Genomic DNA, 17170 nt, shown 5'->3' on the forward strand with positions numbered 1-17170 from the left:
GTTGTTTTGCATCGAAATATACTGTTTTCTGTAAGAATTTTGATGATTTCGTGCAGAATTCTGCTGTTTTCTTGCAATTCAGCTGTTGAATCTAGGTAAAAAGTCATGATTTTGTAGATTTCGTGCTCTTCTTTGCGAATTCAAGCCAGAAAACAACGAAAATCGGCGAGAAATCGTCGTTTTGCATCGAAAAATGCGGTTTTCTGTAAGAATTTTGATGATTTCGTGCAGAATTCTGCTGTTTTCTTGCAATTCAGCCGTTGAATCTTGGTGAAAAGTCATGTTTGCATCGAAATATGCGGTTTTCTGTAAGAATTTTGATGATTTCGTGCAGAATTCTGCTGTTTTCTTGCAATTCAGCCGTTGAATCTTGGTAAAAAGTTATGATTTTGTAGATTTCGTGCTCTTCTTTGCGAATTCAAGCCAGAAAACAACGAAAATCGGCGAGAAATCGTCGTTTTGCATCGAAATATGCGGTTTTCTCTAAGAATTTTGACGATTTCGTGCAGAATTCTGCTGTTTACTTGCAATTCAGCCGTTGAATCTTGGTAAAAAGTCATGATTTTGTACATTTCGTGCTCTTCTTTGCGAATTCAAGCGAGAAAACAACGAAAATCGGCGAGAAATCGTCGTTTTGCATCGAAATATGCGGTTTTCTGTAAGAATTTTGATGATTTCGTGCAGAATTCTGCTGTTTTCTTGCAATTCAGCCGTTGAATCTAGGTAAAAAGTCATGATTTTGTAGATTTCGTGCTCTTCTTGGCGAATTCATGATAGAAAACAACGAAAATCGGCGAGAAATCGTTGTTTTGCATCGAAATATGCAGTTTTCTCTAAAAATTTTGATGATTTCGTGCAGAATTCTGCTGTTTTCTTGCAATTCAGCCGTTGCATCTTGGTAAAAAGTCATGATTTTGTAGATTTCGTGCTCTTCTTTGCGAATTCAAGCCAGAAAACAACGAAAATCGGCGAGAAATCGTCGTTTTGCATCGAAATATGCGGTTTTCTGTAAGAATTTTGATGATTTCGTGCAGAATTCTGCTGTTTTCTTGCAATTCAGCCGTTGAATCTTGGTAAAAAGTCATGATTGTGTAGATTCCGTGCTCTTCTTTGCGAATTCAAGATGGAAAACAACGAAAATCGGCGAGAAATCGTCGTTTTGCATCGAAAAATGCGGTTTTCTGTAAGAATTTTGATGATTTCGTGCAGAATTCTGCTGTTTTCTTGCAATTCAGCCGTTGAATCTTGGTGAAAAGTCATGTTTGCATCGAAATATGCGGTTTTCTGTAAGAATTTTGATGATTTCGTGCAGAATTCTGCTGTTTTCTTGCAATTCAGCCGTTGAATCTTGGTAAAAAGTTATGATTTTGTAGATTTCGTGCTCTTCTTTGCGAATTCAAGCCAGAAAACAACGAAAATCGGCGAGAAATCGTCGTTTTGCATCGAAATATGCGGTTTTCTCTAAGAATTTTGACGATTTCGTGCAGAATTCTGCTGTTTACTTGCAATTCAGCCGTTGAATCTTGGTAAAAAGTCATGATTTTGTACATTTCGTGCTCTTCTTTGCGAATTCAAGCGAGAAAACAACGAAAATCGGCGAGAAATCGTCGTTTTGCATCGAAATATGCGGTTTTCTGTAAGAATTTTGATGATTTCGTGCAGAATTCTGCTGTTTTCTTGCAATTCAGCCGTTGAATCTAGGTAAAAAGTCATGATTTTGTAGATTTCGTGCTCTTCTTGGCGAATTCATGATAGAAAACAACGAAAATCGGCGAGAAATCGTTGTTTTGCATCGAAATATGCAGTTTTCTCTAAAAATTTTGATGATTTCGTGCTGAATTCTGCTGTTTTCTTGCAATTCAGCCGTTGCATCTTGGTAAAAAGTCATGATTTTGTAGATTTCGTGCTCTTCTTTGCGAATTCAAGCCAGAAAACAACGAAAATCGGCGAGAAATCGTCGTTTTGCATCGAAATATGCGGTTTTCTGTAAGAATTTTGATGATTTCGTGCAGAATTCTGCTGTTTTCTTGCAATTCAGCCGTTGAATCTTGGTAAAAAGTGATGATTTTGTAGATTTCGTGCTCTTCTTTGCGAATTCAAGACAGAAAACAACGAAAATCGGCGAGAAATCGTCGTTTTGCATCGAAATATGCGGTTTTCTCTAAGAATTTTGATGATTTCGTGCAGAATTCTGCTGTTTTCTTGCAATTCAGCCGTTGAATCTTGGTAAAAAGTCATGATTTTGTAGATTTCGTGCTCTTCTTTGCGAATTCAAGATAGAAAACAACGAAAATCAGCGAGAAATCGTCGTTTTGCATCGAAATATGCGGTTTTCTGTAAGAATTTTGATGATTTTGTGCAGAATTCTGCTGTTTTCTTGCAATTCAGCCGTTGAATCTAGGTAAAAAGTCATGATTTTGTAGATTTCGTGCTCTTCTTGGCGAATTCAAGATAGAAAACAACGAAAATCGGCGAGAAATCGTTGTTTTGCATCGAAATATGCAGTTTTCTCTAAGAATTTTGATGATTTCGTGCAGAATTCTGCTGTTTTCTTGCAATTCAGCCGTTGAATCTTGGTAAAAAGTCATGGTTTTGTAGATTTCGTGCTCTTCTTTGCGAATTGAAGCCAGAAAACAACGAAAATCGGGGAGAAATCGTCGTTTTGCATCGAAATATGCGGTTTTCTGTAAGAATTTTGATGATTTCGTGCAGAATTCTGCTGTTTTATTGCAATTCAGCCGTTGAATCTTGGTAAAAAGTCATGATTTTGTAGATTTCGTGCTCTTCTTTGCGAATTCAAGCCAGAAAACAACGAAAATCGGGGAGAAATCGTCGTTTTGCATCGAAATACGCGGTTTTCTGTAAGAATTTTGATGATTTCGTGCAGAATTCTGCTGTATTCTTGCAATTCAGCCGTTGAATCTAGGAAAAAAGTCATGATTTTGTAGATTTCGTGCTCTTCTTGGCGAATTCAAGATAGAAAACAACGAAAATCAGCGAGAAATCGTCGTTTTGCATCGAAATATGCGGTTTTCTCTAAGAATTTTGACGATTTCGTGCAGAATTCTGCTGTTTTCTTGCAATTCAGCCGTTGAATCTTGGTAAAAAGTCATGATTTTGTAGATTCCGTGCTCTTCTTTGCGAATTCAAGATAGAAAACAACGAAAATCAGCGAGAAATCGTCGTTTTGCATCGAAATATGCGGTTTTCTCTAAGAATTTTGATGATTTCGTGCAGAATTCTGCTGTTTTCTTGCAATTCAGTCGTTGAATCTTGGTAAAAAGTCATGATTTTGTAGACTTCGTGCTCTTCTTTGCGAATTCATGCCAGAAAACAACGAAAATCGGCGAGAAATCATCGTTTTGCATCGAAATATGCGATTTTCTGTAAGAATTTTGATGATTTCGTGCAGAATTCTGCTGTTTTCTTGCAATTCAGCCGTTGAATCTAGGTAAAAAGTCATGATTTTGTAGATTTCGTGCTCTTCTTGGCGAATTCAAGATAGAAAACAACGAAAATCGGCGAGAAATCGTTGTTTTGCATCGAAATATGCAGTTTTCTCTAAGAATTTTGATGATTTCGTGCAGAATTCTGCTGTTTTCTTGCAATTCAGCCGTAGAATCTTGGTAAAAAGTGATGATTTTGTAGATTTCGTGCTCTTCTTTGCGAATTCAAGCCAGAAAACAACGAAAATCGGCGAGAAATCATCGTTTTGCATCGAAATATGCGGTTTTCTGTAAGAATTTTGATGATTTCCTGCAGAATTCTGCTGTTTTCTTGCAATTCAGCCGTTGAATCTTGGTAAAAAGTCATGATTTTGTAGATTTCGTGCTCTTCTTTGCAAATTCAAGCCAGAAAACAACGAAAATCGGCGAGAAATCGTCGTTTTGCATCGAAATATGCGGTTTTCTGTAAGAATTTTGATGATTTCGTGCAGAATTCTGCTGTTTTCTTGCAATTCAGCCGTAGAATCTTGGTAAGAAGTGATGATTTTGTAGATTTCGTGCTCTTCTTTGCGAATTCAAGCCAGAAAACAACGAAAATCGGCGAGAAATCATCGTTTTGCATCGAAATATGCGGTTTTCTGTAAGAATTTTGATGATTTCCTGCAGAATTCTGCTGTTTTCTTGCAATTCAGCCGTTGAATCTTGGTAAAAAGTCATGATTTTGTAGATTTCGTGCTCTTCTTTGCGAATTCAAGCCAGAAAACCACGAAAATCGGCGAGAAATCGTCGTTTTGCATCGAAATATGCGGTTTTCTCTAAGAATTTTGATGATTTCGTGCAGAATTCTGCTGTTTTCTTGCAATTCAGCCGTTGAATCTTGGTAAAAAGTGATGATTTTGTAGATTTCGTGCTCTTCTTTGCGAATTCAAGCCAGAAAACAACGAAAATCGGCGAGAAATCGTCGTTTTGCATCGAAATATGCGGTTTTCTCTAAGAATTTTGACGATTTCGTGCAGAATTCTGCTGTTTTCTTGCAATTCAGCCGTTGAATCTTGGTAAAAAGTCATGATTTTGTAGATTTCGTGCTCTTCTTTGCGAATTCAAGATAGAAAACAACGAAAATCAGCGAGAAATCGTCGTTTTGCATCGAAATATGCGGTTTTCTGTACGAATTTTGATGATTTTGTGCAGAATTCTGCTGTTTTCTTGCAATTCAGCAGTTGAATCTAGGTAAAAAGTCATGATTTTGTAGATTTCGTGCTCTTCTTGGCGAATTCAAGATAGAAAACAACGAAAATCGGCGAGAAATCGTTGTTTTGCATCGAAATATGCAGTTTTCTTTAAGAATTTTGATGATTTCGTGCAGAATTCTGCTGTTTTCTTGCAATTCAGCCGTTGAATCTAGGAAAAAAGTCATGATTTTGTAGATTTCGTGCTCTTCTTGGCGAATTCAAGCCAGAAAACAACGAAAATCGGCGAGAAATCGTCGTTTTGCATCGAAATATGCGGTTTTCTGTAAGAATTTTGATGATTTCGTGCAGAATTCTGCTGTTTTCTTGCAATTCAGCCGTTGAATCTTGGTAAAAAGTCATGATTTTGTAGATTTCGTGCTCTTCTTTGCGAATTCAAGCCAGAAAACAACGAAAATCGGCGAGAAATCGTCGTTTTGCATCGAAATATGCGGTTTTCTCTAAGAATTTTGATGATTTCGTGCAGAATTCTGCTGTTTTCTTGCAATTCAGCCGTTGAATCTTGGTAAAAAGTCATGATTTTGTAGATTTCGTGCTCTTCTTTGCGAATTCAAGCCAGAAAACAACGAAAATCGGCGAGAAATCGTCGTTTTGCATCGAAATATGCGGTTTTCTGTAAGAATTTTGATGATTTCGTGCAGAATTCTGCTGTTTTCTTGCAATTCAGCCGTTGAATCTTAGTAAAAAGTCATGATTTTGTAGATTTCGTGCTCTTCTTTGCGAATTCAAGCCAGAAAACAACGAAAATCGGCGAGAAATCGTCGTTTTGCATCGAAATATGCGGTTTTCTGTAAGAATTTTGATGACTTCGTGCAGAATTCTGCTGTTTTCTTGCAATTCAGCCGTAGAATCTTGGTAAAAAGTGATGATTTTGTAGATTTCGTGCTCTTCTTTGCGAATTCAAGCCAGAAAACAACGAAAATCGGGGAGAAATCGTCGTTTTGCATCGAAATATGCGGTTTTCTGTAAGAATTTTGATGATTTCGTGCAGAATTCTGCTGTATTCTTGCAATTCAGCCGTTGAATCTAGGAAAAAAGTCATGATTTTGTAGATTTCGTGCTCTTCTTGGCGAATTCAAGATAGAAAACAACGAAAATCAGCGAGAAATCGTCGTTTTGCATCGAAATATGCGGTTTTCTCTAAGAATTTTGACTATTTCGTGCAGAATTCTGCTGTTTTCTTGCAATTCAGCCGTTGAATCTTGGTAAAAAGTCATGATTTTGTAGATTCCGTGCTCTTCTTTGCAAATTCAAGATAGAAAACAACGAAAATCAGCGAGAAATCGTCGTTTTGCATCGAAATATGCGGTTTTCTCTAAGAATTTTGATGATTTCGTGCAGAATTCTGCTGTTTTCTTGCAATTCAGTCGTTGAATCTTGGTAAAAAGTCATGATTTTGTAGACTTCGTGCTCTTCTTTGCGAATTCATGCCAGAAAACAACGAAAATCGGCGAGAAATCATCGTTTTGCATCGAAATATGCGATTTTCTGTAAGAATTTTGATGATTTCGTGCAGAATTCTGCTGTTTTCTTGCAATTCAGCCGTTGAATCTAGGTAAAAAGTCATGATTTTGTAGATTTCGTGCTCTTCTTGGCGAATTCAAGATAGAAAACAACGAAAATCGGCGAGAAATCGTTGTTTTGCATCGAAATATGCAGTTTTCTCTAAGAATTTTGATGATTTCGTGCAGAATTCTGCTGTTTTCTTGCAATTCAGCCGTTGAATCTTGGTAAAAAGTCATGATTTTGTAGATTTCGTGCTCTTCTTTGCGAATTCAAACCAGAAAACAACGAAAATCGGCGAGAAATCGTCGTTTTGCATCGAAATATGCGGTTTTCTGTAAGAATTTTGATGATTTCGTGCAGAATTCTGCTGTTTTCTTGCAATTCAGCCGTAGAATCTTGGTAAAAAGTGATGATTTTGTAGATTTCGTGCTCTTCTTTGCGAATTCAAGCCAGAAAACAACGAAAATCGGCGAGAAATCGTCGTTTTGCATCGAAATATGCGGTTTTCTGTAAGAATTTTGATGATTTCGTGCAGAATTCTGCTGTTTTCCTTGCAATTCAGCCGTAGAATCTTGGTAAGAAGTGATGATTTTGTAGATTTCGTGCTCTTCTTTGCGAATTCAAGCCAGAAAACAACGAAAATCGGCGAGAAATCATCGTTTTGCATCGAAATATGCGGTTTTCTGTAAGAATTTTGATGATTTCCTGCAGAATTCTGCTGTTTTCTTGCAATTCAGCCGTTGACTCTTGGTAAAAAGTCATGATTTTGTAGATTTCGTGCTCTTCTTTGCGAATTCAAGCCAGAAAACAACGAAAATCGGCGAGAAATCGTCGTTTTGCATCGAAAAATGCAGTTTTCTATAAGAATTTTGATGATTTCGTGCAGAATTCTGCTGTTTTCTTGCAATTCAGCCGTTGAATCTTGGTAAAAAGTCATGATTTTGTAGATTTCGTGCTCTTCTTTGCGAATTCAAGCCAGAAAACAACGAAAATCGGCGAGAAATCGTCGTTTTGCATCGAAATATGCGGTTTTCTGTAAGAGTTTTGATGATTTCGTGCAGAATTCTGCTGTTTTCTTGCAATTCAGCCGTTGAATCTTGGTAAAAAGTCATGATTTTGTAGATTTCGTGCTCTTCTTTGCGAATTCAAGCCAGAAAACAACGAAAATCGGCGAGAAATCGTCGTTTTGCATCGAAATATGCGGTTTTCTGTAAGAATTTTGATGATTTCGTGCAGAATTCTGCTGTTTTCTTGCAATTCAGCCGTTGAATCTTGGTAAAAAGTCATGATTTTGTAGATTTCGTGCTCTTCTTTGCGAATTCAAGCCAGAAAACAACGAAAATCGGCGAGAAATCGTCGTTTTGCATCGAAATATGCGGTTTTCTCTAAGAATTTTGATGATTTCGTGCAGAATTCTGCTGTTTTCTTGCAATTCAGCCGTTGAATCTTGGTAAAAAGTCATGATTTTGTAGATTTCGTGCTCTTCTTTGCGAATTCAAGCCAGAAAACAACGAAAATCGGCGAGAAATCGTCGTTTTGCATCGAAATATGCGGTTTTCTGTAAGAATTTTGATGATTTCGTGCAGAATTCTGCTGTATTCTTGCAATTCAGCCGTTGAATCTAGGAAAAAAGTCATGATTTTGTAGATTTTGTGCTCTTCTTGGCGAATTCAAGATAGAAAACAACGAAAATCAGCGAGAAATCGTCGTTTTGCATCGAAATATGCGGTTTTCTCTAAGAATTTTGACGATTTCGTGCAGAATTCTGCTGTTTTCTTGCAATTCAGCCGTTGAATCTTGGTAAAAAGTCATGATTTTGTAGATTCCGTGCTCTTCTTTGCGAATTCAAGATAGAAAACAACGAAAATCAGCGAGAAATCGTCGTTTTGCATCGAAATATGCGGTTTTCTCTAAGAATTTTGATGATTTCGTGCAGAATTCTGCTGTTTTCTTGCAATTCATTCGTTGAATCTTGGTAAAAAGTCATGATTTTGTAGACTTCGTGCTCTTCTATGCGAATTCATGCCAGAAAACAACGAAAATCGGCGAGAAATCATCGTTTTGCATCGAAATATGCGATTTTCTGTAAGAATTTTGATGATTTCGTGCAGAATTCTGCTGTTTTCTTGCAATTCAGCCGTTGAATCTAGGTAAAAAGTCATGATTTTGTAGATTTCGTGCTCTTCTTGGCGAATTCAAGATAGAAAACAACGAAAATCGGCGAGAAATCGTTGTTTTGCATCGAAATATGCAGTTTTCTCTAAGAATTTTGATGATTTCGTGCAGAATTCTGCTGTTTTCTTGCAATTCAGCCGTTGAATCTTGGTAAAAAGTCATGATTTTGTAGATTTCGTGCTCTTCTTTGCGAATTCAAGCCAGAAAACAACGAAAATCGGCGAGAAATCGTCGTTTTGCATCGAAATATGCGGTTTTCTGTAAGAATTTTGATGATTTCGTGCAGAATTCTGCTGTTTTCTTGCAATTCAGCCGTAGAATCTTGGTAAAAAGTGATGATTTTGTAGATTTCGTGCTCTTCTTTGCGAATTCAAGCCAGAAAACAACGAAAATCGGCGAGAAATCATCGTTTTGCATCGAAATATGCGGTTTTCTGTAAGAATTTTGATGATTTCCTGCAGAATTCTGCTGTTTTCTTGCAATTCAGCCGTTGAATCTTGGTAAAAAGTCATGATTTTGTAGATTTCGTGCTCTTCTTTGCAAATTCAAGCCAGAAAACAACGAAAATCGGCGAGAAATCGTCGTTTTGCATCGAAATATGCGGTTTTCTGTAAGAATTTTGATGATTTCGTGCAGAATTCTGCTGTTTTCTTGCAATTCAGCCGTAGAATCTTGGTAAGAAGTGATGATTTTGTAGATTTCGTGCTCTTCTTTGCGAATTCAAGCCAGAAAACAACGAAAATCGGCGAGAAATCATCGTTTTGCATCGAAATATGCGGTTTTCTGTAAGAATTTTGATGATTTCCTGCAGAATTCTGCTGTTTTCTTGCAATTCAGCCGTTGAATCTTGGTAAAAAGTCATGATTTTGTAGATTTCGTGCTCTTCTTTGCGAATTCAAGCCAGAAAACAACGAAAATCGGCGAGAAATCGTCGTTTTGCATCGAAAAATGCAGTTTTCTATAAGAATTTTGATGATTTCGTGCAGAATTCTGCTGTTTTCTTGCAATTCAGCCGTTGAATCTTGGTAAAAAGTCATGATTTTGTAGATTTCGTGCTCTTCTTTGCGAATTCAAGCCAGAAAACAACGAAAATCGGCGAGAAATCGTCGTTTTGCATCGAAATATGCGGTTTTCTGTAAGAGTTTTGATGATTTCGTGCAGAATTCTGCTGTTTTCTTGCAATTCAGCCGTTGAATCTTGGTAAAAAGTCATGATTTTGTAGATTTCGTGCTCTTCTTTGCAAATTCAAGCCAGAAAACAACGAAAATCGGCGAGAAATCGTCGTTTTGCATCGAAATATGCGGTTTTCTGTAAGAATTTTGATGATTTCGTGCAGAATTCTGCTGTTTTCTTGCAATTCAGCCGTTGAATCTTGGTAAAAAGTCATGATTTTGTAGATTTCGTGCTCTTCTTTGCGAATTCAAGCCAGAAAACAACGAAAATCGGCGAGAAATCGTCGTTTTGCATCGAAATATGCGGTTTTCTCTAAGAATTTTGATGATTTCGTGCAGAATTCTGCTGTTTTCTTGCAATTCAGCCGTTGAATCTTGGTAAAAAGTCATGATTTTGTAGATTTCGTGCTCTTCTTTGCGAATTCAAGCCAGAAAACAACGAAAATCGGCGAGAAATCGTCGTTTTGCATCGAAATATGCGGTTTTCTGTAAGAATTTTGATGATTTCGTGCAGAATTCTGCTGTTTTCTTGCAATTCAGCCGTTGAATCTTAGTAAAAAGTCATGATTTTGTAGATTTCGTGCTCTTCTTTGCGAATTCAAGCCAGAAAACAACGAAAATCGGCGAGAAATCGTCGTTTTGCATCGAAATATGCGGTTTTCTGTAAGAATTTTGATGACTTCGTGCAGAATTCTGCTGTTTTCTTGCAATTCAGCCGTAGAATCTTGGTAAAAAGTGATGATTTTGTAGTTTTCGTGCTCTTCTTTGCGAATTCAAGCCAGAAAACAACGAAAATCGGCGAGAAATCATCGTTTTGCATCGAAATATGCGGTTTTCTGTAAGAATTTTGATGATTTCCTGCAGAATTCTGCTGTTTTCTTGCAATTCAGCCGTTGAATCTTGGTAAAAAGTCATGATTTTGTAGATTTCGTGCTCTTCTTTGCGAATTCAAGCCAGAAAACAACGAAAATCGGCGAGAAATCGTCGTTTTGCATCGAAAAATGCAGTTTTCTGTAAGAATTTTGATGATTTCGTGCAGAATTCTGCTGTTTTCTTGCAATTCAGCCGTTGAATCTTGGTAAAAAGTCATGATTTTGTAGATTTCGTGCTCTTCTTTGCGAATTCAAGCCAGAAAACAACGAAAATCGGCGAGAAATCGTCGTTTTGCATCGAAATATGCGGTTTTCTGTAAGAGTTTTGATGATTTCGTGCAGAATTCTGCTGTTTTCTTGCAATTCAGCCGTTGAATCTTGGTAAAAAATCATGATTTTGTAGATTTCGTGCTCTTCTTTGCGAATTCAAACCAAAAAACAACGAAAATCGGCGAGAAATCGTCGTTTTGCATCGAAATATGCGGTTTTCTGTAAGAATTTTGATGATTTCGTGCAGAATTCTGCTGTTTTCTTGCAATTCAGCCGTTGAATCTTGGTAAAAAGTCATGATTTTGTAGATTTCGTGCTGTTCTTTGCGAATTCAAGCCAGAAAACAACGAAAATCGGCGAGAAATCGTCGTTTTGCATCGAAATATGCGGTTTTCTCTAAGAATTTTGATGATTTCGTGCAGAATTCTGCTGTTTTCTTGCAATTCAGCCGTTGAATCTTGGTAAAAAGTCATGATTTTGTAGATTTCGTGCTCTTCTTTGCGAATTCAAGCCAGAAAACAACGAAAATCGTCGAGAAATCGTCGTTTTGCATCGAAAAATGCAGTTTTCTGTAAGAATTTTGATGATTTCGTGCAGAATTCTGCTGTTTTCTTGCAATTCAGCCGTTGAATCTTGGTAAAAAGTCATGATTTTGTAGATTTCGTGCTCTTCTTTGCGAATTCAAGCCAGAAAACAACGAAAATCGGCGAGAAATCGTCGTTTTGCATCGAAATATGCGGTTTTCTGTAAGAGTTTTGATGATTTCGTGCAGAATTCTGCTGTTTTCTTGCAATTCAGCCGTTGAATCTTGGTAAAAAGTCATGATTTTGTAGATTTCGTGCTCTTCTTTGCGAATTCAAGCCAGAAAACAACGAAAATCGGCGAGAAATCGTCGTTTTGCATCGAAATATGCGGTTTTCTGTAAGAATTTTGATGATTTCGTGCAGAATTCTGCTGTTTTCTTGCAATTCAGCCGTTGAATCTAGGTAAAAAGTCATGATTTTGTAGATTTCGTGCTCTTCTTTGCGAATTCAAGCCACAAAACAACGAAAATCGGCGAGAAATCGTCGTTTTGCATCGAAATATGCGGTTTTCTGTAAGAATTTTGATGATTTCCTGCAGAATTCTGCTGTTTTCTTGCAATTCAGCCGTTGAATCTTGGTAAAAAGTCATGATTTTGTAGATTTCGTGCTCTTCTTTGCGAATTCAAGCCAGAAAACAACGAAAATCGGCGAGAAATCGTCGTTTTGCATCGAAAAATGCAGTTTTCTGTAAGAATTTTGATGATTTCGTGCAGAATTCTGCTGTTTTCTTGCAATTCAGCCGTTGAATCTTGGTAAAAAGTGATGATTTTGTAGTTTTCGTGCTCTTCTTTGCGAATTCAAGCCAGAAAACAACGAAAATCGGCGAAAAATCATCGTTTTGCATCGAAATATGCGGTTTTCTGTAAGAATTTTGATGATTTCCTGCAGAATTCTGCTGTTTTCTTGCAATTCAGCCGTTGAATCTTGGTAAAAAGTCATGATTTTGTAGATTTCGTGCTCTTCTTTGCGAATTCAAGCCAGAAAACAACGAAAATCGGCGAGAAATCGTCGTTTTGCATCGAAAAATGCAGTTTTCTGTAAGAATTTTGATGATTTCGTGCAGAATTCTGCTGTTTTCTTGCAATTCAGCCGTTGAATCTTGGTAAAAAGTCATGATTTTGTAGATTTCGTGCTCTTCTTTGCGAATTCAAGCCAGAAAACAACGAAAATCGGCGAGAAATCGTCGTTTTGCATCGAAATATGCGGTTTTCTCTAAGAATTTTGATGATTTCGTGCAGAATTCTGCTGTTTTCTTGCAATTCAGCCGTTGAATCTTGGTAAAAAGTCATGATTTTGTAGATTTCGTGCTCTTCTTTGCGAATTCAAGCCAGAAAACAACGAAAATCGGCGAGAAATCGTCGTTTTGCATCGAAAAATGCAGTTTTCTGTAAGAATTTTGATGATTTCGTGCAGAATTCTGCTGTTTTCTTGCAATTCAGCCGTTGAATCTTGGTAAAAAGTCATGATTTTGTAGATTTCGTGCTCTTCTTTGCGAATTCAAGCCAGAAAACAACGAAAATCGGCGAGAAATCGTCGTTTTGCATCGAAATATGCGGTTTTCTGTAAGAGTTTTGATGATTTCGTGCAGAATTCTGCTGTTTTCTTGCAATTCAGCCGTTGAATCTTGGTAAAAAGTCATGATTTTGTAGATTTCGTGCTCTTCTTTGCGAATTCAAGCCAGAAAACAACGAAAATCGGCGAGAAATCGTCGTTTTGCATCGAAATATGCGGTTTTCTGTAAGAATTTTGATGATTTCGTGCAGCATTCTGCTGTTTTCTTGCAATTCAGCCGTTGAATCTTGGTAAAAAGTCATGATTTTGTAGATTTCGTGCTCTTCTTTGCGAATTCAAGCCAGAAAACAACGAAAATCGGCGAGAAATCATCGTTTTGCATCGAAATATGCGGTTTTCTGTAAGAATTTTGATGATTTCCTGCATAATTCTGCTGTTTTCTTGCAATTCAGCCGTTGACTCTTGGTAAAAAGTCATGATTTTGTAGATTTCGTGCTCTTCTTTGCGAATTCAAGCCAGAAAACAACGAAAATCGGCGAGAAATCGTCGTTTTGCATCGAAAAATGCAGTTTTCTATAAGAATTTTGATGATTTCGTGCAGAATTCTGCTGTTTTCTTGCAATTCAGCCGTTGAATCTTGGTAAAAAGTCATGATTTTGTAGATTTCGTGCTCTTCTTTGCGAATTCAAGCCAGAAAACAACGAAAATCGGCGAGAAATCGTCGTTTTGCATCGAAATATGCGGTTTTCTGTAAGAGTTTTGATGATTTCGTGCAGAATTCTGCTGTTTTCTTGCAATTCAGCCGTTGAATCTTGGTAAAAAGTCATGATTTTGTAGATTTCGTGCTCTTCTTTGCGAATTCAAGCCAGAAAACAACGAAAATCGGCGAGAAATCGTCGTTTTGCATCGAAATATGCGGTTTTCTGTAAGAATTTTGATGATTTCGTGCAGAATTCTGCTGTTTTCTTGCAATTCAGCCGTTGAATCTTGGTAAAAAGTCATGATTTTGTAGATTTCGTGCTCTTCTTTGCGAATTCAAGCCAGAAAACAACGAAAATCGGCGAGAAATCGTCGTTTTGCATCGAAATATGCGGTTTTCTCTAAGAATTTTGATGATTTCGTGCAGAATTCTGCTGTTTTCTTGCAATTCAGCCGTTGAATCTTGGTAAAAAGTCATGATTTTGTAGATTTCGTGCTCTTCTTTGCGAATTCAAGCCAGAAAACAACGAAAATCGGCGAGAAATCGTCGTTTTGCATCGAAATATGCGGTTTTCTGTAAGAATTTTGATGATTTCGTGCAGAATTCTGCTGTATTCTTGCAATTCAGCCGTTGAATCTAGGAAAAAAGTCATGATTTTGTAGATTTTGTGCTCTTCTTGGCGAATTCAAGATAGAAAACAACGAAAATCAGCGAGAAATCGTCGTTTTGCATCGAAATATGCGGTTTTCTCTAAGAATTTTGACGATTTCGTGCAGAATTCTGCTGTTTTCTTGCAATTCAGCCGTTGAATCTTGGTAAAAAGTCATGATTTTGTAGATTCCGTGCTCTTCTTTGCGAATTCAAGATAGAAAACAACGAAAATCAGCGAGAAATCGTCGTTTTGCATCGAAATATGCGGTTTTCTCTAAGAATTTTGATGATTTCGTGCAGAATTCTGCTGTTTTCTTGCAATTCATTCGTTGAATCTTGGTAAAAAGTCATGATTTTGTAGACTTCGTGCTCTTCTATGCGAATTCATGCCAGAAAACAACGAAAATCGGCGAGAAATCATCGTTTTGCATCGAAATATGCGATTTTCTGTAAGAATTTTGATGATTTCGTGCAGAATTCTGCTGTTTTCTTGCAATTCAGCCGTTGAATCTAGGTAAAAAGTCATGATTTTGTAGATTTCGTGTTCTTCTTGGCGAATTCAAGATAGAAAACAACGAAAATCGGCGAGAAATCGTTGTTTTGCATCGAAATATGCAGTTTTCTCTAAGAATTTTGATGATTTCGTGCAGAATTCTGCTGTTTTCTTGCAATTCAGCCGTTGAATCTTGGTAAAAAGTCATGATTTTGTAGATTTCGTGCTCTTCTTTGCGAATTCAAGCCAGAAAACAACGAAAATCGGCGAGAAATCGTCGTTTTGCATCGAAATATGCGGTTTTCTGTAAGAATTTTGATGATTTCGTGCAGAATTCTGCTGTTTTCTTGCAATTCAGCCGTAGAATCTTGGTAAAAAGTGATGATTTTGTAGATTTCGTGCTCTTCTTTGCGAATTCAAGCCAGAAAACAACGAAAATCGGCGAGAAATCATCGTTTTGCATCGAAATATGCGGTTTTCTGTAAGAATTTTGATGATTTCCTGCAGAATTCTGCTGTTTTCTTGCAATTCAGCCGTTGAATCTTGGTAAAAAGTCATGATTTTGTAGATTTCGTGCTCTTCTTTGCAAATTCAAGCCAGAAAACAACGAAAATCGGCGAGAAATCGTCGTTTTGCATCGAAATATGCGGTTTTCTGTAAGAATTTTGATGATTTCGTGCAGAATTCTGCTGTTTTCTTGCAATTCAGCCGTAGAATCTTGGTAAGAAGTGATGATTTTGTAGATTTCGTGCTCTTCTTTGCGAATTCAAGCCAGAAAACAACGAAAATCGGCGAGAAATCATCGTTTTGCATCGAAATATGCGGTTTTCTGTAAGAATTTTGATGATTTCCTGCAGAATTCTGCTGTTTTCTTGCAATTCAGCCGTTGAATCTTGGTAAAAAGTCATGATTTTGTAGATTTCGTGCTCTTCTTTGCGAATTCAAGCCAGAAAACAACGAAAATCGGCGAGAAATCGTCGTTTTGCATCGAAAAATGCAGTTTTCTATAAGAATTTTGATGATTTCGTGCAGAATTCTGCTGTTTTCTTGCAATTCAGCCGTTGAATCTTGGTAAAAAGTCATGATTTTGTAGATTTCGTGCTCTTCTTTGCGAATTCAAGCCAGAAAACAACGAAAATCGGCGAGAAATCGTCGTTTTGCATCGAAATATGCGGTTTTCTGTAAGAGTTTTGATGATTTCGTGCAGAATTCTGCTGTTTTCTTGCAATTCAGCCGTTGAATCTTGGTAAAAAGTCATGATTTTGTAGATTTCGTGCTCTTCTTTGCGAATTCAAGCCAGAAAACAACGAAAATCGGCGAGAAATCGTCGTTTTGCATCGAAATATGCGGTTTTCTGTAAGAATTTTGATGATTTCGTGCAGAATTCTGCTGTTTTCTTGCAATTCAGCCGTTGAATCTTGGTAAAAAGTCATGATTTTGTAGATTTCGTGCTCTTCTTTGCGAATTCAAGCCAGAAAACAACGAAAATCGGCGAGAAATCGTCGTTTTGCATCGAAATATGCGGTTTTCTCTAAGAATTTTGATGATTTCGTGCAGAATTCTGCTGTTTTCTTGCAATTCAGCCGTTGAATCTTGGTAAAAAGTCATGATTTTGTAGATTTCGTGCTCTTCTTTGCGAATTCAAGCCAGAAAACAACGAAAATCGGCGAGAAATCGTCGTTTTGCATCGAAATATGCGGTTTTCTGTAAGAATTTTGATGATTTCGTGCAGAATTCTGCTGTTTTCTTGCAATTCAGCCGTTGAATCTTAGTAAAAAGTCATGATTTTGTAGATTTCGTGCTCTTCTTTGCGAATTCAAGCCAGAAAACAACGAAAATCGGCGAGAAATCGTCGTTTTGCATCGAAATATGCGGTTTTCTGTAAGAATTTTGATGACTTCGTGCAGAATTCTGCTGTTTTCTTGCAATTCAGCCGTAGAATCTTGGTAAAAAGTGATGATTTTGTAGATTTCGTGCTCTTCTTTGCGAATTCAAGCCAGAAAACAACGAAAATCGGCGAGAAATCATCGTTTTGCATCGAAATATGCGGTTTTCTGTAAGAATTTTGATGATTTCCTGCAGAATTCTGCTGTTTTCTTGCAATTCAGCCGTTGAATCTTGGTAAAAAGTCATGATTTTGTAGATTTCGTGCTCTTCTTTGCGAATTCAAGCCAGAAAACAACGAAAATCGGCGAGAAATCGTCGTTTTGCATCGAAAAATGCAGTTTTCTGTAAGAATTTTGATGATTTCGTGCAGAATTCTGCTGTTTTCTTGCAATTCAGCCGTTGAATCTTGGTAAAAAGTCATGATTTTGTAGATTTCGTGCTCTTCTTTGCGAATTCAAGCCAGAAAACAACGAAAATCGGCGAGAAATCGTCGTTTTGCATCGAAATATGCGGTTTTCTGTAAGAGTTTTGATGATTTCGTGCAGAATTCTGCTGTTTTCTTGCAATTCAGCCGTTGAATCTTGGTAAAAAATCATGATTTTGTAGATTTCGTGCTCTTCTTTGCGAATTCAAACCAGAAAACAACGAAAAT

This window comes from Gnatocerus cornutus, unplaced genomic scaffold (assembly GCF_029298725.1).
Source record: "Gnatocerus cornutus isolate USDA-ARS CGAHR unplaced genomic scaffold, icGnaCorn1.1 Chromosome81, whole genome shotgun sequence".
Lineage (NCBI taxonomy): Eukaryota > Metazoa > Arthropoda > Insecta > Coleoptera > Tenebrionidae > Gnatocerus > Gnatocerus cornutus.